The sequence below is a fragment of the Ranitomeya variabilis genome, chromosome 3 (genome assembly GCF_051348905.1).
Source record: "Ranitomeya variabilis isolate aRanVar5 chromosome 3, aRanVar5.hap1, whole genome shotgun sequence".
NCBI lineage: Eukaryota > Metazoa > Chordata > Amphibia > Anura > Dendrobatidae > Ranitomeya > Ranitomeya variabilis.
In genome coordinates, this window is record NC_135234.1 from 375118504 (window position 1) to 375143754 (window position 25251).

Consider the following 25251-nt stretch of genomic DNA (forward strand, 5'->3'; position numbering starts at 1 on the left):
AGAAACTCTGGAAGCTCTGTAGATGACAGTTCTGCGGTGTGCGTGTGTTCAAGCTGTGCACAATGCGTTTTGAATCTGCATAACCACACCCTCCATCCCCATTGCGACAGCACGTGAAGGTTCTGTGCGACAAAGCAAGCTCCATTTCCAGCTCCCTATTCCAAAAATCTATTTAATATATGGTCCCCAAATAGGGGACGTATCAGATAAGAACAGACACTACGCTTGATCTTGAGCCATTTGGCCGAGAAGCGATGATCAGAAATGGTTTGCCACTTGGGCCGCACCAAGGCCTACAACCGAAACCCACTGTGGAGACATAGCAAAAGATTGCCGCAGGGAAGACATTTTCCAGAAACTCTGGAAGCTCTGTAGATGACAGTTCTGCGGTGTGCGTGTGTTCAAGCTGTTCACAACGCGTTTTAGAATCTGCATAACCACACCCTCCATCCCCATTGTGACAGCACGTGAAGGTTCCGTGCGACAAAGCAAGCTCCATTTCCAGCTCCCTGTTCCAACAATCCATTTAATATATGGTCCCCAAATAGGGGACGTATCAGATATTAAGCTGATAAGAACAGACACTACGCTTGATCTTGAGCCATTTGACCGAGAAGCGATGATCAGAAATGGTTTACCACTTGGGCCGTACCAAGGCCTACAACCGACACCCACTGTGGAGACATAGCAAAAGATTGCCACAGGGAAGACATTTCCAGAAACTCTGGATGCACTGTCGATGACAGTTCTGCGGTGTGCGTGTGTTCAAGCTGGGCACAACGCGTTTTGAATCTGCATAACCACACCCTCCATCCCCATTGTGACAGCACGTGAAGGTTCCGTGCAACAAAGCAAGCTCCATTTCCAGCTCCCTGTTCCAAAAATTCATTTAATATATGGTCCCCAAATAGGGGACGTATCAGATATTAAACTGATAAGAACAGACACTACGCTTGATCTTGAGCCATTTGGCCGAGAAGCGATGATCAGAAATGGTTTGCCACTTGGGCCGTACCAAGGCCTACAACCGACACCCACTGTGGAGACATAGCAAAAGATTGCCACAGGGAAGACATTTCCAGAAACTCTGGATGCACTGTCGATGACAGTACTGCGGTGTGCGTGTGTTCAAGCTGTGCACAACGCGTTTTGAATCTGCATAACCACACCCTCCATCCCCATTGTGACAGCACGTGAAGGTTCCGTGCGACAAAGCAAGCTCCATTTCCAGCTCCCTATTCCAAAAATCCATTTAATATATGGTCCCCACATAGAGGACGTATCAGATAAGAACAGACACTACGCTTGATCTTGAGCCATTTGGCCGAGAAGCAATGATCAGAAATGGTTTGCCACTTGGGCCGCACCAAGGCCGACAACCGAAATCCACTGTGGAGACATAGCAAAAGATTGCCGCAGGGAAGACATTTTCCAGAAACTCTGGAAGCTCTGTAGATGACAGTTCTGCGGTGTGCGTGTGTTCAAGCTGTGCACAACGCGTTTTGAATCTGCATAACCACACCCTCCATCCCCATTGTGACAGCACGTGAAGGTTCCGTGCGACAAAGCAAGCTCCATTTCCAGCTCCCTATTCCAAAAATCTATTTAATATATGGTCCCCAAATAGGGGACGTATCAGATAAGAACAGACACTACGCTTGATCTTGAGCCATTTGGCCGAGAAGCGATGATCAGAAATGGTTTGCCACTTGGGCCGCACCAAGGCCTACAACCGAAACCCACTGTGGAGACATAGCAAAAGATTGCCGCAAGGAAGACATTTTCCAGAAATTCTGGAAGCTCTGTAGATGACAGTTCTGCGGTGTGCGTGTGTTCAAGCTGTGCACAACGCGTTTTGAATCTGCATAACCACACCCTCCATCCCCATTGTGACAGCACGTGAAGGTTCCGTGCGACAAAGCAAGCTCCATTTCCAGCTCCCTATTCCAAAAATCTATTTAATATATGGTCCCCAAATAGGGGACGTATCAGATAACAACAGACACTACGCTTGATCTTGAGCCATTTGGCCGAGAAGCGATGATCAGAAATGGTTTGCCACTTGGGCCGCACCAAGGCCTACAACCGAAACCCACTGTGGAGACATAGCAAAAGATTGCCGCAGGGAAGACATTTTCCAGAAACTCTGGAAGCTCTGTAGATGACAGTTCTGCGGTGTGCGTGTGTTCAAGCTGTGCACAATGCGTTTTGAATCTGCATAACGACACCCTCCATCCCCATTGTGACAGCACGTGAAGGTTCTGTGCGACAAAGCAAGCTCCATTTCCAGCTCCCTATTCCAAAAATCTATTTAATATATGGTACCCAAATAGGGGACGTATCAGATAAGAACAGACACTACGCTTGATCTTGAGCCATTTGGCCGAGAAGCGATGATCAGAAATGGTTTGCCACTTGGGCCGCACCAAGGCCTACAACCGAAACCCACTGTGGAGACAAAGCAAAAGATTGCCGCAGGGAAGACATTTTCCAGAAACTCTGGAAGCTCTGTAGATGACAGTTCTGCGGTGTGCGTGTGTTCAAGCTGTGCACAACGCGTTTTGAATCTGCATAACCACACCCTCCATCCCCATTGTGACAGCACGTGAAGGTTCCGTGCGACAAAGCAAGCTCCATTTCCAGCTCCCTATTCCAAAAATCTGTTTAATATATGGTCCCCAAATAGGGGACGTATCAGAAAACAACAGACACTACGCTTGATCTTGAGCCATTTGGCCGAGAAGCGATGATCAGAAATGGTTTGCCACTTGGGCCGCACCAAGGCCTACAACCGAAACCCACTGTGGAGACATAGCAAAAGATTGCCGCAGGGAAGACATTTTCCAGAAACTCTAGAAGCTCTGTACCTGACAGTTCTGCGGTGTGCGTGTGTTCAAGCTGTGCACAACGCGTTTTGAATCTGCATAACCACACCCTCCATCCCCATTGTGACAGCACGTGAAGGTTCCGTGCGACAAAGCAAGCTCCATTTCCAGCTCCCTATTCCAAAAATCCATTTAATATATGGTCCCCACATAGAGGACGTATCAGATAAGAACAGACACTACACTTGATCTTGAGCCATTTGGCCGAGAAGCGATGATCAGAAATGGTTTGCCACTTGGGCTGCACCAAGGCCTACAACCAAAACCCACTGTGGAGACATAGCAAAAGATTGCCGCAGGGAAGACATTTTCCAGAAACTCTGGAAGCTCTGTAGATGACAGTTCTGCGGTGTGCGTGTGTTCAAGCTGTGCACAACGCGTTTTGAATCTGTATAACCACACCCTCCATCCCCATTGTGACAGCACGTGAAGGTTCCGTGCGACAAAGCAAGCTCCATTTCCAGCTCCCTATTCCAAAAATCCATTTAATATATGGTCCCCACATAGAGGACGTATCACATAAGAACAGACACTACGCTTGATCTTGAGCCATTTGGCCGAGAAACGATGATCAGAAATGGTTTGCCACTTGGGCTGCACCAAGGCCTACAACCGAAACCCACTGTGGAGACATAGCAAAAGATTGCCGCAGGGAAGACATTTTCCAGAAACTCTGGAAGCTCTGTAGATGACAGTTCTGCGGTGTGCGTGTGTTCAAGCTGTGCACAACGCGTTTTGAATCTGCATAACCACACCCTCCATCCCCATTGTGACAGCACGTGAAGGTTCCGTGCGACAAAGCAAGCTCCATTTCCAGCTCCCTATTCCAAAAATCTATTTAATATATGGTCCCCAAATAGGGGACGTATCAGATAAGAACAGACAGTACGCTTGATCTTGAGCCATTTGCCCGAGAAGCGATGATCAGAAATGGTTTGCCACTTGGGCCGCACCAAGGCCTACAACCGAAACCCACTGTGGAGACATAGCAAAAGATTGCCGCAGGGAAGACATTTTCCAGAAACTCTGGAAGCTCTGTAGATGACAGTTCTGCGGTGTGCGTGTGTTCAAGCTGTGCACAACGCGTTTTGAATCTGCATAATTACACCCTCCATCCCCATTGTGACAGCATGTGAAGGTTCCGTGCGACAAAGCAAGCTCCATTTCCAGCTCTCTATTCCAAAAATCTATTTAATATATGGTCCCCAAATAGGGGACGTATCAGATAAGAACAGACACTACGCTTGATCTTGAGCCATTTGGCCAAGAAGCGATGATCAGAAATGGTTTGCCACTTGGGCCGCACCAAGGCCTACAACCGAAACCCACTGTGGAGACATAGCAAAAGATTGCATAGGTGAAGACATTTTCCAGAAACTCTGGAAGCTCTGTCGATGACAGTTCTGCGGTGTGCGTGTGTTCAAGCTGTGCACAACGCGTTTTGAATCTGCATAACCACACCCTCCATCCCCATTGTGACAGCACGTGAAGGTTCCGTGCGACAAAGCAAGCTCCATTTCCAGCTCCCTATTCCAAAAATCCATTTAATATATGGTCCCCACATAGAGGACGTATCAGATAAGAACAGACACTACGCTTGATTTTGAGCCATTTGGCCGAGAAGCAATGATCAGAAATGGTTTGCCACTTGGGCCGCACCAAGGCCGACAACCGAAACCCACTGTGGAGACATAGCAAAAGATTGCCGCAGGGAAGACATTTTCCAGAAACTCTGGAAGCTCTGTAGATGACAGTTCTGCGGTGTGCGTGTGTTCAAGCTGTGCACAACGCGTTTTGAATCTGCATAACCACACCCTCCATCCCCATTGTGACAGCACGTGAAGGTTCCGTGCGACAAAGCAAGCTCCATTTCCAGCTCCCTATTCCAAAAATCTATTTAATATATGGTCCCCAAATAGGGGACGTATCAGATAAGAACAGACACTACGCTTGATCTTGAGCCATTTGGCCGAGAAGCGATGATCAGAAATGGTTTGCCACTTGGGCCGCACCAATGCCTACAACTGAAACCCACTGTGGAGACATAGCAAAAGATTGCCGCAGGGAAGACATTTTCCAGAAACTCTGGAAGCTCTGTAGATGACAGTTCTGCGGTGTGCGTGTGTTCAAGCTGTGCACAACGCGTTTTGAATCTGCATAACCACACCCTCCATCCCCATTGTGACAGCACGTGAAGGTTCCGTGCGACAAAGCAAGCTCCATTTCCAGCTCCCTATTCCAAAAATCTATTTAATATATGGTCCCCAAATAGGGGACGTATCAGATAAGAACAGACAGTACGCTTGATCTTGAGCCATTTGCCCGAGAAGCGATGATCAGAAATGGTTTGCCACTTGGGCCGCACCAAGGCCTACAACCGAAACCCACTGTGGAGACATAGCAAAAGATTGCCGCAGGGAAGACATTTTCCAGAAACTCTGGAAGCTCTGTAGATGACAGTTCTGCGGTGTGCGTGTGTTCAAGCTGTGCACAACGCGTTTTGAATCTGCATAACCACACCCTCCATCCCCATTGTGACAGCACGTGAAGGTTCCGTGCGACAAAGCAAGCTCCATTTCCAGCTCCCTATTCCAAAAATCTATTTAATATATGGTCCCCAAATAGGGGACGTATCAGATAACAACAGACACTACGCTTGATCTTGAGCCATTTGGCCGAGAAGCGATGATCAGAAATGGTTTGCCACTTGGGCCGCACCAAGGCCTACAACCGAAACCCACTGTGGAGACATAGAAAAAGATTGCCGCAGGGAAGACATTTTCCAGAAACTCTGGAAGCTCTGTAGATGACAGTTCTGCGGTGTGCGTGTGTTCAAGCTGTGCACAATGCGTTTTGAATCTGCATAACGACACCCTCCATCCCCATTGTGACAGCACGTGAAGGTTCTGTGCGACAAAGCAAGCTCCATTTCCAGCTCCCTATTCCAAAAATCTATTTAATATATGGTACCCAAATAGGGGACGTATCAGATAAGAACAGACACTACGCTTGATCTTGAGCCATTTGGCCGAGAAGCGATGATCAGAAATGGTTTGCCACTTGGGCCGCACCAAGGCCTACAACCGAAACCCACTGTGGAGACAAAGCAAAAGATTGCCGCAGGGAAGACATTTTCCAGAAACTCTGGAAGCTCTGTAGATGACAGTTCTGCGGTGTGCGTGTGTTCAAGCTGTGCACAACGCGTTTTGAATCTGCATAACCACACCCTCCATCCCCATTGTGACAGCACGTGAAGGTTCCGTACGACAAAGCAAGCTCCATTTCCAGCTCCCTATTCCAAAAATCTGTTTAATATATGGTCCCCAGATAGGGGACGTATCAGAAAACAACAGACACTACGCTTGATCTTGAGCCATTTGGCCGAGAAGCGATGATCAGAAATGGTTTGCCACTTGGGCCGCACCAAGGCCTACAACCGAAACCCACTGTGGAGACATAGCAAAAGATTGCCGCAGGGAAGACATTTTCCAGAAACTCTAGAAGCTCTGTAGCTGACAGTTCTGCGGTGTTCGTGTGTTCAAGCTGTGCACAACGCGTTTTGAATCTGCATAACCACACCCTCCATCCCCATTGTGACAGCACGTGAAGGTTCCGTGCGACAAAGCAAGCTCCATTTCCAGCTCCCTATTCCAAAAATCCATTTAATATATGGTCCCCACATAGAGGACGTATCAGATAAGAACAGACACTACGCTTGATCTTGAGCCATTTGGCCGAGAAGCGATGATCAGAAATGGTTTGCCACTTGGGCTGCACCAAGGCCTACAACCAAAACCCACTGTGGAGACATAGCAAAAGATTGCCGCAGGGAAGACATTTTCCAGAAACTCTGGAAGCTCTGTAGATGACAGTTCTGCGGTGTGCGTGTGTTCAAGCTGTGCACAACGCGTTTTGAATCTGTATAACCACACCCTCCATCCCCATTGTGACAGCACGTGAAGGTTCCGTGCGACAAAGCAAGCTCCATTTCCAGCTCCCTATTCCAAAAATCCATTTAATATATGGTCCCCACATAGAGGACGTATCAGATAAGAACAGACACTACGCTTGATCTTGAGCCATTTGGCTGAGAAACGATGATCAGAAATGGTTTGCCACTTGGGCTGCACCAAGGCCTACAACCGAAACCCACTGTGGAGACATAGCAAAAGATTGCCGCAGGGAAGACATTTTCCAGAAACTCTGGAAGCTCTGTAGGTGACAGTTTTGCGGTGTGCGTGTGTTCAAGCTGTGCACAACGCGTTTTGAATCTGCATAACCACACCCTCCATCCCCATTGTGACAGCACGTGAAGGTTCCGTGCGACAAAGCAAGCTCCATTTCCAGCTCCCTATTCCAAAAATCTATTTAATATATGGTCCCCAAATAGGGGACGTATCAGATAAGAACAGACACTACGCTTGATCTTGAGCCATTTGCCCGAGAAGCGATGATCAGAAATGGTTTGCCACTTGGGCCGCACCAAAGCCTACAACCGAAACCCACTGTGGAGACATAGCAAAAGATTGCCGCAGGGAAGACATTTTCCAGAAACTCTGGAAGCTCAGTAGATGACAGTTCTGCGGTGTGCGTGTGTTCAAGCTGTGCACAACGCGTTTTGAATCTGCATAATTACACCCTCCATCCCCATTGTGACAGCATGTGAAGGTTCCGTGCGACAAAGCAAGCTCCATTTCCAGCTCTCTATTCCAAAAATCTATTTAATATATGGTCCCCAAATAGGGGACGTATCAGATAAGAACAGACACTACGCTTGATCTTGAGCCATTTGGCCAAGAAGCGATGATCAGAAATGGTTTGCCACTTGGGCCGCACCAAGGCCTACAACCGAAACCCACTGTGGAGACATAGCAAAAGATTGCATAGGTGAAGACATTTTCCAGAAACTCTGGAAGCTCTGTCGATGACAGTTCTGCGGTGTGCGTGTGTTCAAGCTGTGCACAACGCGTTTTGAATCTGCATAACCACACCCTCCATCCCCATTGTGACAGCACGTGAAGGTTCCGTGCGACAAAGCAAGCTCCATTTCCAGCTCCCTATTCCAAAAATCCATTTAATATATGGTCCCCAAATAGGGGACGTATCAGATATTAAACTGATAAGAACAGACACTACGCTTGATCTTGAGCCATTTGGCCGAGAAGCGATGATCAGAAATGGTTTGCCACTTGGGCCGTACCAAGGCCTACAACCGACACCCACTGTGGAGACATAGCAAAAGATTGCCACAGGGAAGACAATTCCAGAAACTCTGGATGCACTGTCGATGACAGTTCTGCGGTGTGCGTGTGTTCAAGCTGTTCACAACGCGTTTTGAATCTGCATAACCACACCCTCCATCCCCATTGTGACAGCACGTGAAGGTTCCGTGCGACAAAGCAAGCTCCATTTCCAGCTCCCTGTTCCAAAAATCCATTTAATATATGGTCCCCAAATAGGGGACGTATCAGATATTAAGCTGATAAGAACAGACACTACGCTTGATCTTGAGCCATTTGACCGAGAAGCGATGATCAGAAATGGTTTACCACTTGGGCCGTACCAAGGCCTACAACCGACACCCACTGTGGAGACATAGCAAAAGATTGCCACAGGGAAGACATTTCCAGAAACTCTGGATGCACTGTCGATGACAGTTCTGCGGTGTGCGTGTGTTCAAGCTGGGCACAACGCGTTTTGAATCTGCATAACCACACCCTCCATCCCCATTGTGACAGCACGTGAAGGTTCCGTGCGACAAAGCAAGCTCCATTTCCAGCTCCCTGTTCCAAAAATTCAGTTAATATATGGTCCCCAAATAGGGGACGTATCAGATATTGAACTGATAAGAACAGACACTACGCTTGATCTTGAGCCATTTGGCCGAGAAGCGATGATCAGAAATGGTTTGCCACTTGGGCCGTACCAAGGCCTACAACCGACACCCACTGTGGAGACATAGCAAAAGATTGCCACAGGGAAGACATTTCCAGAAACTCTGCATGCACTGTCGATGACAGTTCTGCGGTGTGCGTGTGTTCAAGCTGTGCACAACGCATTTTGAATCTGCATAACCACACCCTCCATCCCCATTGTGACAGAACGTGAAGGTTCCGTGCGACAAAGCAAGCTCCATTTCCAGCTCCCTATTCCAAAAATCCATTTAATATATGGTCCCCACATAGAGGACGTATCAGATAAGAACAGACACTACGCTTGATCTTGAGCCATTTGGCCGAGAAGCAATGATCAGAAATGGTTTGCCACTTGGGCTGCACCAAGGCCTACAACCGAAACCCACTGTGGAGACATAGCAAAAGATTGCCGCAGGGAAGACATTTTCCAGAAACTCTGGAAGCTCTGTAGATGACAGTTCTGCGGTGTGCGTGTGTTCAAGCTGTGCACAACGCGTTTTGAATCTGCATAACCACACCCTCCATCCCCATTGTGACAGCACGTGAAGGTTCCGTGCGACAAAGCAAGCTCCATTTCCAGCTCCCTATTCCAAAAATCTATTTAATATATGGTCCCCAAATAGGGGACGTATCAGATAAGAACAGACACTATGCTTGATCTTGAGCCATTTGGCCGAGAAGCGATGATCAGAAATGGTTTGCCACTTGGGCCGCACCAAGGCCTACAACCGAAACCCACTGTGGAAACATAGCAAAAGATTGCCGCAGGGAAGGCATTTTCCAGAAATTCTGGAAGCTCTGTAGATGACAGTTCTGCGGTGTGCGTGTGTTCAAGCTGTGCACAACGCGTTTTGAATCTGCATAACCACACCCTCCATCCCCATTGTGACAGCACGTGAAGGTTCCGTGCGACAAAGCAAGCTCCATTTCCAGCTCCCTATTCCAAAAATCTATTTAATATATGGTCCCCAAATAGGGGACGTATCAGATAACAACAGACACTACGCTTGATCTTGAGCCATTTGGCCGAGAAGCGATGATCAGAAATGGTTTGCCACTTGGGCCGCACCAAGGCCTACAACCGAAACCCACTGTGGAGACAAAGCAAAAGATTGCCGCAGGGAAGACATTTTCCAGAAACTCTGGAAGCTCTGTAGATGAAAGTTCTGCCGTGTGCGTGTGTTCAAACTGTGCACAACGCATTTTGAATCTGCATAACCACACCCTCCATCCCCATTGTGACAGCACGTGAAGGTTCCGTGCGACAAAGGAAGCTCCATTTCCAGCTCCCTATTCCAAAAATCCATTTAATATATGGTCCCCAAATAGGGGACGTATCAGATATTAAACTGATAAGAACAGACACTACACTCGATCTTGAGCCATTTGGCCGAGAAGCGATGATCAGAAATGGTTTGCCACTTGGGCCGTACCAAGACCTACAACCGACACCCACTGTGGAGACATAGCAAAAGATTGCCACAGGGAAGACATTTCCAGAAACTCTGGATGCACTGTCGATGACAGTTCTGCGGTGTGCGTTTGTTCAAGCTGTTCACAACGCGTTTTGAATCTGCATAACCACACCCTCCATCCCCATTGTGACAGCACGTGAAGGTTCCGTGCGACAAAGCAAGCTCCATTTCCAGCTCACTATTCCAAAAATCTATTTAATATATGGTCCCCAAATAGGGGACGTATCAGATAACAACAGACACTACGCTTGATCTTGAGCCATTTGGCCGAGAAGCGATGATCAGAAATGGTTTGCCACTTGGGCCGCACCAAGGCCTACAACCGAAACCCACTGTGGAGACACAGCAAAAGATTGCCGCAGGGAAGACATTTTCCAGAAACTCTGGAAGCTCTATAGATGACAGTTCTGCGGTGTGCGTGTGTTCAAGCTGTGCACAATGCGTTTTGAATCTGCATAACCACACCCTCCATCCCCATTGTGACAGCACGTGAAGGTTCTGTGCGACAAAGCAAGCTCCATTTCCAGCTCCCTATTCCAAAAATCTATTTAATATATGGTCCCCAAATAGGGGACATATCAGATAAGAACAGACACTACGCTTGATCTTGAGCCATTTGGCCGAGAAGCGATGATCAGAAATGGTTTGCCACTTGGGCCGCACCAAGGCCTACAACCGAAACCCACTGTGAAGACAAAGCAAAAGATTGCCGCAGGGAAGACATTTTCCAGAAACTCTGGAAGCTCTGTAGTTGACAGTTCTGCGGTGTGCGTGTGTTCAAGCTGTGCACAACGCGTTTTGAATCTGCATAACCACACCCTCCATCCCCATTGTGACAGCACATGAAGGTTCCGCGCGACAAAGCAAGCTCCATTTCCAGCTCCCTATTCCAAAAATCCATTTAATATATGGTCCCCACATAGAGGACGTATCAGATAAGAACAGACACTACGCTTGATCTTGAGCCATTTGGCCAAGAAGCGATGATCAGAAATGGTTTGCCACTTGGGCTGCACCAAGGCCTACAACCGAAACCCACTGTGGAGACATAGCAAAAGATTGCCGCAGGGAAGACATTTTCCAGAAACTCTGGAAGCTCTGTAGATGACAGTTCTGCGGTGTGCGTGTGTTCAAGCTGTGCACAACGCGTTTTGAATCTGCATAACCACACCCTCCATCCCCATTGTGACAGCACGTGAAGGTTCCGTGCGACAAAGCAAGCTCCATTTCCAGCTCCCTATTCCAAAAATCTATTTAATATATGGTCCCCAAATAGGGGACGTATCAGATAAAAACAGACACTACGCTTGATCTTGAGCCATTTGGCCGAGAAGCGATGATCAGAAATGGTTTGCCACTTGGGCCGCACCAAGGCCTACAACCGAAACCCACTGTGGAGACATAGCAAAAGATTGCCGCAGGGAAGACATTTTCCAGAAACTCTGGAAGCTCTGTAGATGACAGTTCTGCGGTGTGCGTGTGTTCAAGCTGTGCACAACGTGTTTTGAATCTGCATAACCACACCCTCCATCCCCATTGTGACAGCACGTGAAGGTTCCGTGCGACAAAGCAAGCTCCATTTCCAGCTCCCTATTCCAAAAATCCATTTAATATATGGTCCCCAAATAGGGGACGTATCAGATAAGAACAGACACTACGCTTGATCTTGAGCCATTTGGCCGAGAAGCGATGATCAGAAATGGTTTGCCACTTGGGCCGCACCAAGGCCTACAACCGAAACCCACTGTGGAGACATAGCAAAAGATTGCTTAGGTGAAGACATTTTCCAGAAACTCTGGAAGCTCTGTCGATGACAGTTCTGCGGTGTGCGTGTGTTCAAGCTGTGCACAACGCGTTTTGAATCTGCATAACCACACCCTCCATCCCCATTGTGACAGCACGTGAAGGTTCCGTGCGACAAAGCAAGCTCCATTTCCAGCTCCCTATTCCAAAAATCCATTTAATATATGGTCCCCACATAGAGGACGTATCAGATAAGAACAGACACTACGCTTGATCTTGAGCCATTTGGCCGAGAAGCGATGATCAGAAATGGTTTGCCACTTGGGCTGCACCAAGGCCTACAACCGAAACCCACTGTGGAGACATAGCAAAAGATTGCCGCAGGGAAGACATGTTCCAGAAACTCTGGAAGCTCTGTAGATGACAGTTCTGCGGTGTGCGTGTGTTCAAGCTGTGCACAACGCGTTTTGAATCTGCATAACCACACCCTCCATCCCCATTGTGACAGCACGTGAAGGTTCCGTGCGACAAAGCAAGCTCCATTTCCAGCTCCCTATTCCAAAAATCTATTTAATATATGGTCCCCAAATAGGGGACGTATCAGATAAAAACAGACACTACGCTTGATCTTGAGCCATTTGCCCGAGAAGCGATGATCAGAAATGGTTTGCCACTTGGGCCGCACCAAGGCCTACAATCGAAACCCACTGTGGAGACATAGCAAAAGATTGCCGCAGGGAAGACATTTTCCAGAAACTCTGGAAGCTCTGTAGATGACAGTTCTGCGGTGTGCGTGTGTTCAAGCTGTGCACAACGTGTTTTGAATCTGCATAACCACACCCTCCATCCCCATTGTGACAGCACGTGAAGGTTCCGTGCGACAAAGCAAGCTCCATTTCCAGCTCCCTATTCCAAAAATCCATTTAATATATGGTCCCCAAATAGGGGACGTATCAGATATTAAACTGATAAGAACAGACACTACTCTTGATCTTGAGCCATTTGGCCGAGAAGCGATGATCAGAAATGGTTTGCCACTTGGGCCGTACCAAGACCTACAACCGACACCCACTGTGGAGACATAGCAAAAGATTGCCACAGGGAAGACATTTCCAGAAACTCTGGATGCACTGTCGATGACAGTTCTGCGGTGTGCGTTTGTTCAAGCTGTTCACAACGCGTTTTGAATCTGCATAACCACACCCTCCATCCCCATTGTGACAGCACGTGAAGGTTCCGTGCGACAAAGCAAGCTCCATTTCCAGCTCCCTATTCCAAAAATCCATTTAATATATGGTCCCCACATAGAGGACGTATCAGATAAGAACAGACACTACGCTTGATCTTGAGCCATTTGGCCGAGAAGCGATGATCAGAAATGGTTTGCCACTTGGGCTGCACCAAGGCCTACAACCGAAACCCACTGTGGAGACATAGCAAAAGATTGCCGCGGGGAAGACATTTTCCAGAAACTCTGGAAGCTCTGTAGATGACAGTTCTGCGGTGTGCGTGTGTTCAAGCTGTGCACAACGCGTTTTGAATCTGCATAACCACACCCTCCATCCCCATTGTGACAGCACGTGAAGGTTCCGTGCGACAAAGCAAGCTCCATTTCCAGCTCCCTATTCCAAAAATCTATTTAATATATGGTCCCCAAATAGGGGACGTATCAGATAAAAACAGACACTACGCTTGATCTTGAGCCATTTGCCCGAGAAGCGATGATCAGAAATGGTTTGCCACTTGGGCCGCACCAAGGCCTACAATCGAAACCCACTGTGGAGACATAGCAAAAGATTGCCGCAGGGAAGACATTTTCCAGAAACTCTGGAAGCTCTGTAGATGACAGTTCTGCGGTGTGCGTGTGTTCAAGCTGTGCACAACGTGTTTTGAATCTGCATAACCACACCCTCCATCCCCATTGTGACAGCACGTGAAGGTTCCGTGCGACAAAGCAAGCTCCATTTCCAGCTCCCTATTCCAAAAATCCATTTAATATATGGTCCCCAAATAGGGGACGTATCAGATATTAAACTGATAAGAACAGACACTACGCTTGATCTTGAGCCATTTGGCCGAGAAGCGATGATCAGAAATGGTTTGCCACTTGGGCCGTACCAAGGCCTACAACCGACACCCACTGTGGAGACATAGCAAAAGATTGCCACAGGGAAGACAATTCCAGAAACTCTGGATGCACTGTCGATGACAGTTCTGCGGTGTGCGTGTGTTCAAGCTGTTCACAACGCGTTTTGAATCTGCATAACCACACCCTCCATCCCCATTGTGACAGCACGTGAAGGTTCCGTGCGACAAAGCAAGCTCCATTTCCAGCTCCCTGTTCCAAAAATCCATTTAATATATGGTCCCCAAATAGGGGACGTATCAGATATTAAGCTGATAAGAACAGACACTACGCTTGATCTTGAGCCATTTGGCCGAGAAGCGATGATCAGAAATGGTTTACCACTTGGGCCGTACCAAGGCCTACAACCGACACCCACTGTGGAGACATAGCAAAAGATTGCCACAGGGAAGACATTTCCAGAAACTCTGGATGCACTGTCGATGACAGTTCTGCGGTGTGCGTGTGTTCAAGCTGGGCACAACGCGTTTTGAATCTGCATAACCACACCCTCCATCCCCATTGTGACAGCACGTGAAGGTTCCGTGCGACAAAGCAAGCTCCATTTCCAGCTCCCTGTTCCAAAAATTCAGTTAATATATGGTCCCCAAATAGGGGACGTATCAGATATTAAACTGATAAGAACAGACACTACGCTTGATCTTGAGCCATTTGGCCGAGAAGCGATGATCAGAAATGGTTTGCCACTTGGGCCGTACCAAGGCCTACAACCGACACCCACTGTGGAGACATAGCAAAAGATTGCCACAGGGAAGACATTTCCAGAAACTCTGGATGCACTGTCGATGACAGTTCTGCGGTGTGCGTGTGTTCAAGCTGTTCACAACGCGTTTTGAATCTGCATAACCACACCCTCCATCCCCATTGTGACAGCACGTGAAGGTTCCGTGCGACAAAGCAAGCTCCATTTCCAGCTCCCTATTCCAAAAATCCATTTAATATATGGTCCCCACATATAGGACGTATCAGATAAGAACAGACACTACGCTTGATCTTGTGCCATTTGGCCGAGAAGCAATGATCAGAAATGGTTTGCCACTTGGGCTGCACCAAGGCCTACAACCGAAACCCACTGTGGAGACATAGCAAAAGATTGCCGCAGGGAAGACATTTTCCAGAAACTCTGGAAGCTCTGTAGATGATAGTTCTGCGGTGTGCGTGTGTTCAAGCTGTGCACAACGCGTTTTGAATCTGCATAACCACACCCTCCATCCCCATTGTGACAGCACGTGAAGGTTCCGTGCGACAAAGCAAGCTCCATTTCCAGCTCCCTATTCCAAAAATCTATTTAATATATGGTCCCCAAATAGGGGACGTATCAGATAAGAACAGACACTACGCTTGATCTTGAGCCATTTGGCCGAGAAGCGATGATCAGAAATGGTTTGCCACTTGGGCCGCACCAAGGCCTACAACCGAAACCCACTGTGGAGACATAGCAAAAGATTGCCGCAGGGAAGACATTTTCCAGAAATTCTGGAAGCTCTGTAGATGACAGTTCTGCGGTGTGCGTGTGTTCAAGCTGTGCACAACGCGTTTTGAATCTGCATAACCACACCCTCCATCCCCATTGTGACAGCACGTGAAGGTTCCGTGCGACAAAGCAAGCTCTATTTCCAGCTCCCTATTCCAAAAATCTATTTAATATATGGTCCCCAAATAGGGGACGTATCAGATAAGAACAGACACTACGCTTGATCTTGAGCCATTTGGCCGAGAAGCGATGATCAGAAATGGTTTGCCACTTGGGCCGCACCAAGGCCTACAACCGAAACCCACTGTGGAGACATAGCAAAAGATTGCCGCAGGGAAGACATTTTCCAGAAACTCTGGAAGCTCTGTAGATGACAGTTCTGTGGTGTGCGTGTGTTCAAGCTGTGCACAATGCGTTTTGAATCTGCATAACCACACCCTCCATCCCCATTGTGACAGCACGTGAAGGTTCTGTGCCACAAAGCAAGCTCCATTTCCAGCTCCCTATTCCAAAAATCTATTTAATATATGGTACCCAAATAGGGGACGTATCAGATAAGAACAGACACTACGCTTGATCTTGAGCCATTTGGCCGAGAAGCGATGATCAGAAATGGTTTGCCACTTGGGCCGCACCAAGGCCTACAACCGAAACCCACTGTGGAGACAAAGCAAAAGATTGCCGCAGGGAAGACATTTTCCAGAAACTCTGGAAGCTCTGTAGATGACAGTTCTGCGGTGTGCGTGTGTTCAAGCTGTGCACAACGCGTTTTGAATCTGCATAACCACACCCTCCATCCCCATTGTGACAGCACGTGAAGGTTCCGTGCGACAAAGGAAGCTCCATTTCCAGCTCCCTATTCCAAAAATCCATTTAATATATGGTCCCCAAATAGGGGACGTATCAGATATTAAACTGATAAGAACAGACACTACACTTGATCTTGAGCCATTTGGCCGAGAAGCGATGATCAGAAATGGTTTGCCACTTGGGCTGCACCAAGGCCTACAACCGAAACCCACTGTGGAGACATAGCAAAAGATTGCCGCAGGGAAGACATTTTCCAGAAACTCTGGAAGCTCTGTAGATGACAGTTCTGCGGTGTGCGTGTGTTCAAGCTGTGCACAACGCGTTTTGAATCTGCATAACCACACCCTCCATCCCCATTGTGACAGCACGTGAAGGTTCCGTGCGACAAAGCAAGCTCCATTTCCAGCTCCCTATTCCAAAAATCTATTTAATATATGGTCCCCAAATAGGGGACGTATCAGATAAAAACAGACACTACGCTTGATCTTGAGACATTTGCCCGAGAAGCGATGATCAGAAATGGTTTGCCACTTGGGCCGCACCAAGGCCTACAACCGAAACCCACTGTGGAGACATAGCAAAAGATTGCCGCAGGGAAGACATTTTCCAGAAACTCTGGAAGCTCTGTAGATGACAGTTCTGCTGTGTGCGTGTGTTCAAGCTGTGCACAACGCGTTTTGAATCTGCATAACCACACCTTCCATCCCCATTGTGACAGCACGTGAAGGTTCCTTGCGACAAAGCAAGCTCCATTTCCAGCTCCCTGTTCCAAAAATCCATTTAATATATGGTCCCCAAATAGGGGACGTATCAGATATTAAACTGATAAGAACAGACACTACGCTTGATCTTGAGCCATTTGGCCGAGAAGCGATGATCAGAAATGGTTTGCCACATGGGCCGTACCAAGGCCTACAACTGAAACCCACTGTGGAGACATAGCAAAAGATTGCCGCAAGGAAGACATTTTCCAGAAACTCTGGAAGCTCTGTAGATGACAGTTCTGCGGTGTGCGTGTGTTCAAGCTGTGCACAATGCGATTTGAATCTGCATAACCACACCCTCCATCCCCATTGTGACAGCACGTGAAGGTTCCGTGCAACAAAGCAAGCTCCATTTCCAGCTCCCTATTCCAAAAATCTATTTAATATATGGTCCCCAAATAGGGGACGTATGAGATAAGTACAGACACTACGCTTGATCTTGAGCCATTTGGCCGAGAAGCGATGATCAGAAATGGTTTGCCACTTGGGCCGCACCAAGGCCTACAACCGAAACCCACTGTAGAGACATAGCAAAAGATTGCCGCAGGGAAGACATTTTCCAGAAACTCTGGAAGCTCTGTAGATGACAGTTCTGCGGTGTGCGTGTGTTCAAGCTGTGCACAACGCGTTTTGAATCTGCATAACCACACCCTCCATCCCCATTGTGACAGCACGTGAAGGTTCCGTGCGACAAAGCAAGCTCCATTTCCAGCTCCCTATTCCAAAAATCTATTTAATATATGGTCCCCAAATAGGGGACGTATCAGATAAGAACAGACACTACGCTTGATCTTGAGCCATTTGGCCGAGAAGCGATGATCAGAAATGGTTTGCCACTTGGGCCGCACCAAGGCCTACAACCGAAACCCACTGTGGAGACATAGCAAAAGATTGCCGCAGGGAAGACATTTTCCAGAAACTCTGGAAGCTCTGTAGATGACAGTTCTGCGGTGTGCGTGTGTTCAAGCTGTGCACAATGCGTTTTGAATCTGCATAACCACACCCTCCATCCCCATTGTGACAGCACGTGAAGGTTCTGTGCCACAAAGCAAGCTCCATTTCCAGCTCCCTATTCCAAAAATCTATTTAATATATGGTACCCAAATAGGGGACGTATCAGATAAGAACAGACACTACGCTTGATCTTGAGCCATTTGGCCGAGAAGCGATGATCAGAAATGGTTTGCCACTTGGGCCGCACCAAGGCCTACAACCGAAACCCACTGTGGAGACATAGCAAAAGATTGCCGCAGGGAAGACATTTTCCAGAAACTCTGGAAGCTCTGTAGATGACAGTTCTGCGGTGTGCGTGTGTTCAAGCTGTGCACAACGCGTTTTGAATCTGCATAACCACACCCTCCATCCCCATTGTGACAGCACGTGAAGGTTCCGTGCGACAAAGCAAGCTCCATTTCCAGCTCCCTATTCCAAAAATCTATTTAATATATGGTCCCCAAATAGGGGACGTATCAGATATTAAACTGATAAGAACAGACACTACACTTGATCTTGAGCCATTTGGCCGAGAAGCGATGATCAGAAATGGTTTGCCACTTGGGCTGCACCAAGGCCTACAACCGAAACCCACTGTGGAGACATAGCAAAAGATTGCCGCAGGGAAGACATTTTCCAGAAACTCTGGAAGCTCTGTAGATGACAGTTCTGCGGTGTGCGTGTGTTCAAGCTGTGCACAACGCGTTTTGAATCTGCATAACCACACCCTCCATCCCCATTGTGACAGCACGTGAAGGTTCCGTGCGACAAAGCAAGCTCCATTTCCAGCTCCCTATTCCAAAAATCTATTTAATATATGGTCCCCAAATAGGGGACGTATCAGATAAAAACAGACACTACGCTTGATCTTGAGACATTTGCCCGAGAAGCGATGATCAGAAATGGTTTGCCACTTGGGCCGCACCAAGGCCTACAACCGAAACCCACTGTGGAGACATAGCAAAAGATTGCCGCAGGGAAGACATTTTCCAGAAACTCTGGAAGCTCTGTAGATGACAGTTCTGCTGTGTGCGTGTGTTCAAGCTGTGCACAACGCGTTTTGAATCTGCATAACCACACCTTCCATCCCCATTGTGACAGCACGTGAAGGTTCCTTGCGACAAAGCAAGCTCCATTTCCAGCTCCCTGTTCCAAAAATCCATTTAATATATGGTCCCCAAATAGGGGACGTATCAGATATTAAACTGATAAGAACAGACACTACGCTTGATCTTGAGCCATTTGGCCGAGAAGCGATGATCAGAAATGGTTTGCCACATGGGCCGTACCAAGGCCTACAACTGAAACCCACTGTGGAGACATAGCAAAAGATTGCCGCAAGGAAGACATTTTCCAGAAACTCTGGAAGCTCTGTAGATGACAGTTCTGCGGTGTGCGTGTGTTCAAGCTGTGCACAATGCGATTTGAATCTGCATAACCACACCCTCCATCCCCATTGTGACAGCACGTGAAGGTTCCATGCGACAAAGCAATCTCCGTTTCCAGCTCCCTATTCCAAAAATCCTATTAATATATGGTCCCCAAATAGGGGACGTATCAGATAAGAACAGACTCTACGCTTGATCTTGAGCCATTTGGCCGAGAAGCGATGATCAGAAATGGTTTGCCACTTGGGCCGCACCAAGGCCTACAACCGAAACCCACTGTGGAGACATAGCAAAAGATTGCCGCAGGGAAGACATTTTCCAGAAACTCTGGAAGCTCTGTCGATGACAGTTCTGCGGTGTGCGTGTGTTCAAGCTGTGCACAACGCGTTTTGAATCTGCATAACCACACCCTCCATCCCCATTGTGACAGCACGTGAAGGTTCCGTGCGACAAAGCAAGCTCCATTTCCAGCTCCCTATTCCAAAAATCCATTTAATATATGGTCCCCAAATAGGGGACGTATCAGATAAGAACAGACACTACGCTTGATCTTGAGCCATTTGGCCGAGAAGCGATGATCAGAAATGGTGTGCCACTTGGGCCGCACCAAGGCCTACAACCGAAACCCACTGTGGAGACATAGCAAAAGATTGCCGCAGGGAAGACATTTTCCAGAAACTCTGGAAGCTCTGTAGATGACAGTTCTGCGGTGTGCGTGTGTTCAAGCTGTGCACAACGCGTTTTGAATCTGCATAACCACACCCTCCATCCCCATTGTGACAGCACGTGAAGGTTCCGTGCGACAAAGCAAGCTCCATTTCCAGTTCCCTATTCCAAAAATCTATTTAATATATGGTCCCCAAATAGGGGACGTATCAGATAAGAACAGACACTACGCTTGATCTTGAGCCATTTGGCCGAGAAGCGATGATCAGAAATGGTTTGCCACTTGGGCCGCACCAAGGCCTACAACCGAAACCCACTGTGGAGACATAGCAAAAGATTGCCGCAGGGAAGAAATTTTCCAGAAACTCTGGAAGCTCTGTAGATGACAGTTCTGCGGTGTGCGTGTGTTCAAGCTGTGCACAACGCGTTTTGAATCTGCATAACCACACCCTCCATCCCCATTGTGACAGCACGTGAAGGTTCCATGCGACAAAGCAAGCTCCATTTCCAGCTCCCTATTCCAAAAATCTATTTAATATATGGTCACCAAATAGGGGACGTATCAGATAAGAACAGACACTACGCTTGATCTTGAGCCATTTGGCCGAGAAGCGATGATCAGAAATGGTTTGCCACTTGGGCCGCACCAAGGCCTACAACCGAAACCCACTGTGGAGACATAGCAAAAGATTGCCGCAGGGAAGACATTTTCCAGAAACTCTGGAAGCTCTGTAGATGACAGTTCTGTGGTGTGCGTGTGTTCAAGCTGTGCACAACGCGTTTTGAATCTGCATAACCACACCCTCCATCCCCATTGTGACAGCACGTGAAGGTTCCGTGCGACAAAGCAAGCTCCATTTCCAGCTCCCTATTCCAAAAATCCATTTAATATATGGTCCCCAAATAGGGGACGTATCAGATAAGAACAGACTCTACGCTTGATCTTAAGCCATTTGGCCGAGAAGCAATGATCAGAAATGGTTTGCCACTTGGGCCGCACCAAGGCCTACAACCGAAACCCACTGTGGAGACATAGCAAAAGATTGCTGCAGGGAAGACATTTTCCAGAAACTCTGGAAGCTCTGTAGATGACAGTTCTGCGGTGTGCGTGTGTTCAAGCTGTGCACAACGCGTTTTGAATCTGCATAACCACACCCTCCATCCCCATTGTGACAGCACGTGAAGGTTCCGTGCGACAAAGCAAGCTCCATTTCCAGTTCCCTATTCCAAAAATCTATTTAATATATGGTCCCCAAATAGGGGACGTATCAGATAAGAACAGACACTACGCTTGATCTTGAGCCATTTGGCCGAGAAGCGATGATCAGAAATGGTTTGCCACTTGGGCCGCACCAAGGCCTACAACCGAAACCCACTGTGGAGGCATAGCAAAAGATTGCCGCAGGGAAGAAATTTTCCAGAAACTCTGGAAGCTCTGTAGATGACAGTTCTGCGGTGTGCGTGTGTTCAAGCTGTGCACAACGCGTTTTGAATCTGCATAACCACAACCTCCATCCCCATTGTGACAGCACGTGAAGGTTCCATGCGACAAAGCAAGCTCCATTTCCAGCTCCCTATTCCAAAAATCTATTTAATATATGGTCACCAAATAGGGGACGTATCAGATAAGAACAGACACTACGCTTGATCTTGAGCCATTTGGCCGAGAAGCGATGATCAGAAATGGTTTGCCACTTGGGCCGCACCAAGGCCTACAACCGAAACCCACTGTGGAGACATAGCAAAAGATTGCCGCAGGGAAGACATTTTCCAGAAACTCTGGAAGCTCTGTAGATGACAGTTCTGTGGTGTGCGTGTGTTCAAGCTGTGCACAACGCGTTTTGAATCTGCATAACCACACCCTCCATCCCCATTGTGACAGCACGTGAAGGTTCCGTGCGACAAAGCAAGCTCCATTTCCAGCTCCCTATTCCAAAAATCCATTTAATATATGGTCCCCAAATAGGGGACGTATCAGATAAGAACAGACTCTACGCTTGATCTTGAGCCATTTGGCCGAGAAGCAATGATCAGAAATGGTTTGCCACTTGGGCCGCACCAAGGCCTACAACCGAAACCCACTGTGGAGACATAGCAAAAGATTGCCGCAGGGAAGACATTTTCCAGAAACTCTGGAAGCTCTGTAGGTGACAGTTCTGCGGTGTGCGTGTGTTCAAGCTGTGCACAACGCGTTTCGAATCTGCATAACCACACGCTCCATCCCCATTGTGACAGCACATGAAGGTTCCGTGTGACAAAGCAAGCTCCATTTCCAGCTCCCTATTCCAAAAATCCATTTAATATATGGTCCCCAAATAGGGGACGTATCAGATGAGAACAGACACTACGCTTGATCTTGAGCCATTTGGCCGAGAAGCGATGATCAGAAATGGTTTGCCACTTGGGCCGCACCAAGGCCTACAACCGAAACCCACTGTGGAGACATAGCAAAAGATTGCCGCAGGGAAGACATTTTCCAGAAACTCTGGAAGCTCTGTAGATGACAGTTCTGCGGTGTGCGTGTGTTCAAGCTGTGCACAACGTGTTTTGAATCTGCATAACCACACCCTCCATCCCCATTGTGACAGCACGTGAAGGTTCCGTGCGACAAAGCAAGCTCCATTTCCAGCTCCCTATTCCAAAAATCTATTTAATATATGGTCCCCAAATAGGGGACGTATCAGATAAGAACAGACACTACGCTTGATCTTGAGCCATTTGGCCAAGAAGCGATGATCAGAAATGGTTTGCCACTTGGGCCGCACCAAGGCCTACAACCGAAACCCACTGTGGAGACATAGCAAAAGATTGCCACAGGGAAGACATTTTCCAGAAACTCTGGAAGCTCTGTCGATGACAGTTCTGTGGTGTGCGTGTGTTCAAGCTGTGCACAACGCGTTTTGAATCTGCATAACCACACCCTCCATCCCTATTGTGACAGCACGTGAAGGTTCCGTGCGACAAAGCAAGCTCCATTTCCAGCTCCCTATTCCAAAAATCTATTTAATATATGGTCCCCAAATAGGGGACGTATCAGATAAGAACAGACACTACACTTGATCTTGAGCCATTTGGCCGAGAAGCGATGATCAGAAATGGTTTGCCACTTGGTCCGCACCAAGGCCTACAACTGAAACCCACTGTGGAGACATAGCAAAAGATTGCCGCAGGGAAGACATTTTCCAAAAACTCTGGAAGCTCTGTAGATGACAGTTCTGCGGTGTGCGTGTGTTCAAGCTGTGCACAACGCGTTTTGAATCTGCATAACCACACCCTCCATCCCCATTGTGACAGCACGTGAAGGTTCCGTGTGACAAAGCAAGCTCCATTTCCAGCTCCCTATTCCAAAAATCCATTTAATATATGGTCCCCAAATAGGGGACGTATCAGATAAGAACAGACACTACGCTTGATCTTGAGCCATTTGGCCGAGAAGCGATGATCAGAAATGGTTTGCCACTTGGGCCGCACCAAGGCCTAAAACCGAAACCCACTGTGGAGACATAGCAAAAGATTACCGCAGGGAAGACATTTTCCAGAAACTCTGGAAGCTTTTCGATGACAGTTCTGCGGTGTGCGTGTGTTCAAGCTGTGCACAACGCGTTTTGAATCTGCATAACCACACCCTCCATCCCCATTGTGACAGCACGTGAAGGTTCCGTGCGACAAAGCAAGCTCCATTTCCAGCTCCCTATTCCAAAAATCTATTTAATATATGGTCCCCAAATAGGGGACGTATCAGATAAGAACAGACACTACGCTTGATCATGAGCCATTTGGCCGAGAAGCGATGATCAGAAATGGTTTGCCACTTGGGCCGCACCAAGGCCTACAACCGAAACCCACTGTGGAGACATAGCAAAAGATTGCCGCAAGGAAGACATTTTCCAGAAACTCTGGAAGCTCTGTAGATGACAGTTCTGCGGTGTGCGTGTGTTCAAGCTGTGCACAATGCGATTTGAATCTGCATAACCACACCCTCCATCCCCATTGTGACAGCACGTGAAGGTTCCGTGCAACAAAGCAAGCTCCATTTCCAGCTCCCTATTCCAAAAATCTATTTAATATATGGTCCCCAAATAGGGGACGTATGAGATAAGTACAGACACTACGCTTGATCTTGAGCCATTTGGCCGAGAAGCGATGATCAGAAATGGTTTGCCACTTGGGCCGCACCAAGGCCTACAACCGAAACCCACTGTAGAGACATAGCAAAAGATTGCCGCAGGGAAGACATTTTCCAGAAACTCTGGAAGCTCTGTAGATGACAGTTCTGCGGTGTGCGTGTGTTCAAGCTGTGCACAACGCGTTTTGAATCTGCATAACCACACCCTCCATCCCCATTGTGACAGCACGTGAAGGTTCCGTGCGACAAAGCAAGCTCCATTTCCAGCTCCCTATTCCAAAAATCTATTTAATATATGGTCCCCAAATAGGGGACGTATCAGATAAGAACAGACACTACGCTTGATCTTGAGCCATTTGGCCGAGAAGCGATGATCAGAAATGGTTTGCCACTTGGGCCGCACCAAGGCCTACAACCGAAACCCACTGTGGAGACATAGCAAAAGATTGCCGCAGGGAAGACATTTTCCAGAAACTCTGGAAGCTCTGTAGATGACAGTTCTGCGGTGTGCGTGTGTTCAAGCTGTGCACAATGCGTTTTGAATCTGCATAACCACACCCTCCATCCCCATTGTGACAGCACGTGAAGGTTCTGTGCCACAAAGCAAGCTCCATTTCCAGCTCCCTATTCCAAAAATCTATTTAATATATGGTACCCAAATAGGGGACGTATCAGATAAGAACAGACACTACGCTTGATCTTGAGCCATTTGGCCGAGAAGCGATGATCAGAAATGGTTTGCCACTTGGGCCGCACCAAGGCCTACAACCGAAACCCACTGTGGAGACATAGCAAAAGATTGCCGCAGGGAAGACATTTTCCAGAAACTCTGGAAGCTCTGTAGATGACAGTTCTGCGGTGTGCGT

At 47.9% G+C, this 25251-nt stretch overlaps 15 non-coding genes and 56 pseudogenes across 15 annotated transcripts; all 71 read right to left on the reverse strand.

The window, feature by feature from the left end:
- Window positions 1-80: 80 nt before the first annotated feature.
- On the reverse strand, window positions 81-256 carry LOC143759254 (U2 spliceosomal RNA; annotated as a pseudogene).
- A 178-nt stretch (window positions 257-434) lies between these two features.
- On the reverse strand, window positions 435-621 carry LOC143759625 (U2 spliceosomal RNA). Its single transcript, XR_013212240.1, has one exon. It is a non-coding gene; the product is annotated as a U2 spliceosomal RNA (small nuclear RNA).
- A 176-nt stretch (window positions 622-797) lies between these two features.
- On the reverse strand, window positions 798-984 carry LOC143818802 (U2 spliceosomal RNA). Its single transcript, XR_013224683.1, has one exon. It is a non-coding gene; the product is annotated as a U2 spliceosomal RNA (small nuclear RNA).
- A 176-nt stretch (window positions 985-1160) lies between these two features.
- On the reverse strand, window positions 1161-1336 carry LOC143762052 (U2 spliceosomal RNA; annotated as a pseudogene).
- A 177-nt stretch (window positions 1337-1513) lies between these two features.
- LOC143759570 (U2 spliceosomal RNA) lies at window positions 1514-1689 on the reverse strand (annotated as a pseudogene).
- A 177-nt stretch (window positions 1690-1866) lies between these two features.
- LOC143762523 (U2 spliceosomal RNA) lies at window positions 1867-2042 on the reverse strand (annotated as a pseudogene).
- Window positions 2043-2219: 177 nt separating this feature from the next.
- LOC143761517 (U2 spliceosomal RNA) lies at window positions 2220-2395 on the reverse strand (annotated as a pseudogene).
- Window positions 2396-2572: 177 nt separating this feature from the next.
- LOC143763018 (U2 spliceosomal RNA) lies at window positions 2573-2748 on the reverse strand (annotated as a pseudogene).
- A 177-nt stretch (window positions 2749-2925) lies between these two features.
- Window positions 2926-3101, reverse strand: LOC143759557 (U2 spliceosomal RNA; annotated as a pseudogene).
- Window positions 3102-3276: 175 nt separating this feature from the next.
- Window positions 3277-3454, reverse strand: LOC143762892 (U2 spliceosomal RNA; annotated as a pseudogene).
- A 177-nt stretch (window positions 3455-3631) lies between these two features.
- On the reverse strand, window positions 3632-3807 carry LOC143763058 (U2 spliceosomal RNA; annotated as a pseudogene).
- A 175-nt stretch (window positions 3808-3982) lies between these two features.
- On the reverse strand, window positions 3983-4160 carry LOC143759980 (U2 spliceosomal RNA; annotated as a pseudogene).
- A 177-nt stretch (window positions 4161-4337) lies between these two features.
- Window positions 4338-4513, reverse strand: LOC143763024 (U2 spliceosomal RNA; annotated as a pseudogene).
- Window positions 4514-4690: 177 nt separating this feature from the next.
- Window positions 4691-4866, reverse strand: LOC143759571 (U2 spliceosomal RNA; annotated as a pseudogene).
- A 177-nt stretch (window positions 4867-5043) lies between these two features.
- LOC143763060 (U2 spliceosomal RNA) lies at window positions 5044-5219 on the reverse strand (annotated as a pseudogene).
- A 177-nt stretch (window positions 5220-5396) lies between these two features.
- On the reverse strand, window positions 5397-5572 carry LOC143762524 (U2 spliceosomal RNA; annotated as a pseudogene).
- A 177-nt stretch (window positions 5573-5749) lies between these two features.
- Window positions 5750-5925, reverse strand: LOC143761518 (U2 spliceosomal RNA; annotated as a pseudogene).
- A 177-nt stretch (window positions 5926-6102) lies between these two features.
- Window positions 6103-6278, reverse strand: LOC143763055 (U2 spliceosomal RNA; annotated as a pseudogene).
- Window positions 6279-6455: 177 nt separating this feature from the next.
- On the reverse strand, window positions 6456-6631 carry LOC143761701 (U2 spliceosomal RNA; annotated as a pseudogene).
- Window positions 6632-6806: 175 nt separating this feature from the next.
- Window positions 6807-6984, reverse strand: LOC143762502 (U2 spliceosomal RNA; annotated as a pseudogene).
- A 177-nt stretch (window positions 6985-7161) lies between these two features.
- On the reverse strand, window positions 7162-7337 carry LOC143762921 (U2 spliceosomal RNA; annotated as a pseudogene).
- A 175-nt stretch (window positions 7338-7512) lies between these two features.
- On the reverse strand, window positions 7513-7690 carry LOC143759991 (U2 spliceosomal RNA; annotated as a pseudogene).
- Window positions 7691-7867: 177 nt separating this feature from the next.
- On the reverse strand, window positions 7868-8054 carry LOC143818848 (U2 spliceosomal RNA). The gene has a single exon (XR_013224691.1). It is a non-coding gene; the product is annotated as a U2 spliceosomal RNA (small nuclear RNA).
- Window positions 8055-8230: 176 nt separating this feature from the next.
- Window positions 8231-8417, reverse strand: LOC143759555 (U2 spliceosomal RNA). Its single transcript, XR_013212234.1, has one exon. It is a non-coding gene; the product is annotated as a U2 spliceosomal RNA (small nuclear RNA).
- A 176-nt stretch (window positions 8418-8593) lies between these two features.
- On the reverse strand, window positions 8594-8780 carry LOC143759533 (U2 spliceosomal RNA). Its single transcript, XR_013212231.1, has one exon. It is a non-coding gene; the product is annotated as a U2 spliceosomal RNA (small nuclear RNA).
- A 174-nt stretch (window positions 8781-8954) lies between these two features.
- On the reverse strand, window positions 8955-9132 carry LOC143760721 (U2 spliceosomal RNA; annotated as a pseudogene).
- Window positions 9133-9309: 177 nt separating this feature from the next.
- On the reverse strand, window positions 9310-9485 carry LOC143761650 (U2 spliceosomal RNA; annotated as a pseudogene).
- A 177-nt stretch (window positions 9486-9662) lies between these two features.
- Window positions 9663-9838, reverse strand: LOC143762525 (U2 spliceosomal RNA; annotated as a pseudogene).
- Window positions 9839-10015: 177 nt separating this feature from the next.
- LOC143759566 (U2 spliceosomal RNA) lies at window positions 10016-10202 on the reverse strand. Its single transcript, XR_013212235.1, has one exon. It is a non-coding gene; the product is annotated as a U2 spliceosomal RNA (small nuclear RNA).
- Window positions 10203-10378: 176 nt separating this feature from the next.
- On the reverse strand, window positions 10379-10554 carry LOC143761647 (U2 spliceosomal RNA; annotated as a pseudogene).
- Window positions 10555-10731: 177 nt separating this feature from the next.
- Window positions 10732-10907, reverse strand: LOC143818954 (U2 spliceosomal RNA; annotated as a pseudogene).
- A 177-nt stretch (window positions 10908-11084) lies between these two features.
- LOC143761393 (U2 spliceosomal RNA) lies at window positions 11085-11260 on the reverse strand (annotated as a pseudogene).
- Window positions 11261-11437: 177 nt separating this feature from the next.
- LOC143762054 (U2 spliceosomal RNA) lies at window positions 11438-11613 on the reverse strand (annotated as a pseudogene).
- Window positions 11614-11790: 177 nt separating this feature from the next.
- LOC143759861 (U2 spliceosomal RNA) lies at window positions 11791-11966 on the reverse strand (annotated as a pseudogene).
- A 177-nt stretch (window positions 11967-12143) lies between these two features.
- Window positions 12144-12319, reverse strand: LOC143761702 (U2 spliceosomal RNA; annotated as a pseudogene).
- Window positions 12320-12496: 177 nt separating this feature from the next.
- Window positions 12497-12672, reverse strand: LOC143763051 (U2 spliceosomal RNA; annotated as a pseudogene).
- A 177-nt stretch (window positions 12673-12849) lies between these two features.
- LOC143818884 (U2 spliceosomal RNA) lies at window positions 12850-13036 on the reverse strand. The gene has a single exon (XR_013224694.1). It is a non-coding gene; the product is annotated as a U2 spliceosomal RNA (small nuclear RNA).
- A 176-nt stretch (window positions 13037-13212) lies between these two features.
- On the reverse strand, window positions 13213-13388 carry LOC143761703 (U2 spliceosomal RNA; annotated as a pseudogene).
- Window positions 13389-13565: 177 nt separating this feature from the next.
- Window positions 13566-13741, reverse strand: LOC143763052 (U2 spliceosomal RNA; annotated as a pseudogene).
- A 177-nt stretch (window positions 13742-13918) lies between these two features.
- Window positions 13919-14105, reverse strand: LOC143818860 (U2 spliceosomal RNA). Its single transcript, XR_013224692.1, has one exon. It is a non-coding gene; the product is annotated as a U2 spliceosomal RNA (small nuclear RNA).
- Window positions 14106-14281: 176 nt separating this feature from the next.
- Window positions 14282-14468, reverse strand: LOC143818952 (U2 spliceosomal RNA). Its single transcript, XR_013224701.1, has one exon. It is a non-coding gene; the product is annotated as a U2 spliceosomal RNA (small nuclear RNA).
- A 176-nt stretch (window positions 14469-14644) lies between these two features.
- LOC143818929 (U2 spliceosomal RNA) lies at window positions 14645-14831 on the reverse strand. Its single transcript, XR_013224699.1, has one exon. It is a non-coding gene; the product is annotated as a U2 spliceosomal RNA (small nuclear RNA).
- Window positions 14832-15007: 176 nt separating this feature from the next.
- Window positions 15008-15183, reverse strand: LOC143763080 (U2 spliceosomal RNA; annotated as a pseudogene).
- A 177-nt stretch (window positions 15184-15360) lies between these two features.
- LOC143759572 (U2 spliceosomal RNA) lies at window positions 15361-15536 on the reverse strand (annotated as a pseudogene).
- Window positions 15537-15713: 177 nt separating this feature from the next.
- LOC143818774 (U2 spliceosomal RNA) lies at window positions 15714-15889 on the reverse strand (annotated as a pseudogene).
- Window positions 15890-16066: 177 nt separating this feature from the next.
- LOC143762325 (U2 spliceosomal RNA) lies at window positions 16067-16242 on the reverse strand (annotated as a pseudogene).
- A 177-nt stretch (window positions 16243-16419) lies between these two features.
- On the reverse strand, window positions 16420-16606 carry LOC143759417 (U2 spliceosomal RNA). Its single transcript, XR_013212221.1, has one exon. It is a non-coding gene; the product is annotated as a U2 spliceosomal RNA (small nuclear RNA).
- A 177-nt stretch (window positions 16607-16783) lies between these two features.
- On the reverse strand, window positions 16784-16959 carry LOC143763030 (U2 spliceosomal RNA; annotated as a pseudogene).
- Window positions 16960-17124: 165 nt separating this feature from the next.
- Window positions 17125-17323, reverse strand: LOC143759302 (U2 spliceosomal RNA). Its single transcript, XR_013212205.1, has one exon. It is a non-coding gene; the product is annotated as a U2 spliceosomal RNA (small nuclear RNA).
- A 177-nt stretch (window positions 17324-17500) lies between these two features.
- On the reverse strand, window positions 17501-17676 carry LOC143762899 (U2 spliceosomal RNA; annotated as a pseudogene).
- Window positions 17677-17853: 177 nt separating this feature from the next.
- Window positions 17854-18029, reverse strand: LOC143759573 (U2 spliceosomal RNA; annotated as a pseudogene).
- Window positions 18030-18206: 177 nt separating this feature from the next.
- LOC143762326 (U2 spliceosomal RNA) lies at window positions 18207-18382 on the reverse strand (annotated as a pseudogene).
- A 177-nt stretch (window positions 18383-18559) lies between these two features.
- On the reverse strand, window positions 18560-18746 carry LOC143818697 (U2 spliceosomal RNA). The gene has a single exon (XR_013224673.1). It is a non-coding gene; the product is annotated as a U2 spliceosomal RNA (small nuclear RNA).
- A 177-nt stretch (window positions 18747-18923) lies between these two features.
- Window positions 18924-19099, reverse strand: LOC143763031 (U2 spliceosomal RNA; annotated as a pseudogene).
- A 165-nt stretch (window positions 19100-19264) lies between these two features.
- LOC143759313 (U2 spliceosomal RNA) lies at window positions 19265-19463 on the reverse strand. Its single transcript, XR_013212206.1, has one exon. It is a non-coding gene; the product is annotated as a U2 spliceosomal RNA (small nuclear RNA).
- A 212-nt stretch (window positions 19464-19675) lies between these two features.
- Window positions 19676-19816, reverse strand: LOC143763139 (U2 spliceosomal RNA; annotated as a pseudogene).
- Window positions 19817-19993: 177 nt separating this feature from the next.
- LOC143759862 (U2 spliceosomal RNA) lies at window positions 19994-20169 on the reverse strand (annotated as a pseudogene).
- Window positions 20170-20343: 174 nt separating this feature from the next.
- LOC143761457 (U2 spliceosomal RNA) lies at window positions 20344-20522 on the reverse strand (annotated as a pseudogene).
- A 177-nt stretch (window positions 20523-20699) lies between these two features.
- Window positions 20700-20875, reverse strand: LOC143762860 (U2 spliceosomal RNA; annotated as a pseudogene).
- Window positions 20876-21052: 177 nt separating this feature from the next.
- Window positions 21053-21228, reverse strand: LOC143761530 (U2 spliceosomal RNA; annotated as a pseudogene).
- A 174-nt stretch (window positions 21229-21402) lies between these two features.
- Window positions 21403-21581, reverse strand: LOC143761458 (U2 spliceosomal RNA; annotated as a pseudogene).
- A 165-nt stretch (window positions 21582-21746) lies between these two features.
- LOC143762476 (U2 spliceosomal RNA) lies at window positions 21747-21934 on the reverse strand. The gene has a single exon (XR_013212274.1). It is a non-coding gene; the product is annotated as a U2 spliceosomal RNA (small nuclear RNA).
- Window positions 21935-22111: 177 nt separating this feature from the next.
- Window positions 22112-22287, reverse strand: LOC143761765 (U2 spliceosomal RNA; annotated as a pseudogene).
- A 174-nt stretch (window positions 22288-22461) lies between these two features.
- On the reverse strand, window positions 22462-22640 carry LOC143762444 (U2 spliceosomal RNA; annotated as a pseudogene).
- Window positions 22641-22817: 177 nt separating this feature from the next.
- Window positions 22818-22993, reverse strand: LOC143760086 (U2 spliceosomal RNA; annotated as a pseudogene).
- A 175-nt stretch (window positions 22994-23168) lies between these two features.
- Window positions 23169-23346, reverse strand: LOC143760013 (U2 spliceosomal RNA; annotated as a pseudogene).
- Window positions 23347-23523: 177 nt separating this feature from the next.
- On the reverse strand, window positions 23524-23699 carry LOC143760778 (U2 spliceosomal RNA; annotated as a pseudogene).
- A 176-nt stretch (window positions 23700-23875) lies between these two features.
- LOC143761385 (U2 spliceosomal RNA) lies at window positions 23876-24051 on the reverse strand (annotated as a pseudogene).
- A 177-nt stretch (window positions 24052-24228) lies between these two features.
- Window positions 24229-24404, reverse strand: LOC143762900 (U2 spliceosomal RNA; annotated as a pseudogene).
- A 177-nt stretch (window positions 24405-24581) lies between these two features.
- On the reverse strand, window positions 24582-24757 carry LOC143759574 (U2 spliceosomal RNA; annotated as a pseudogene).
- A 177-nt stretch (window positions 24758-24934) lies between these two features.
- On the reverse strand, window positions 24935-25110 carry LOC143762327 (U2 spliceosomal RNA; annotated as a pseudogene).
- Between the last annotated feature and the right edge of the window lie 141 nt (window positions 25111-25251).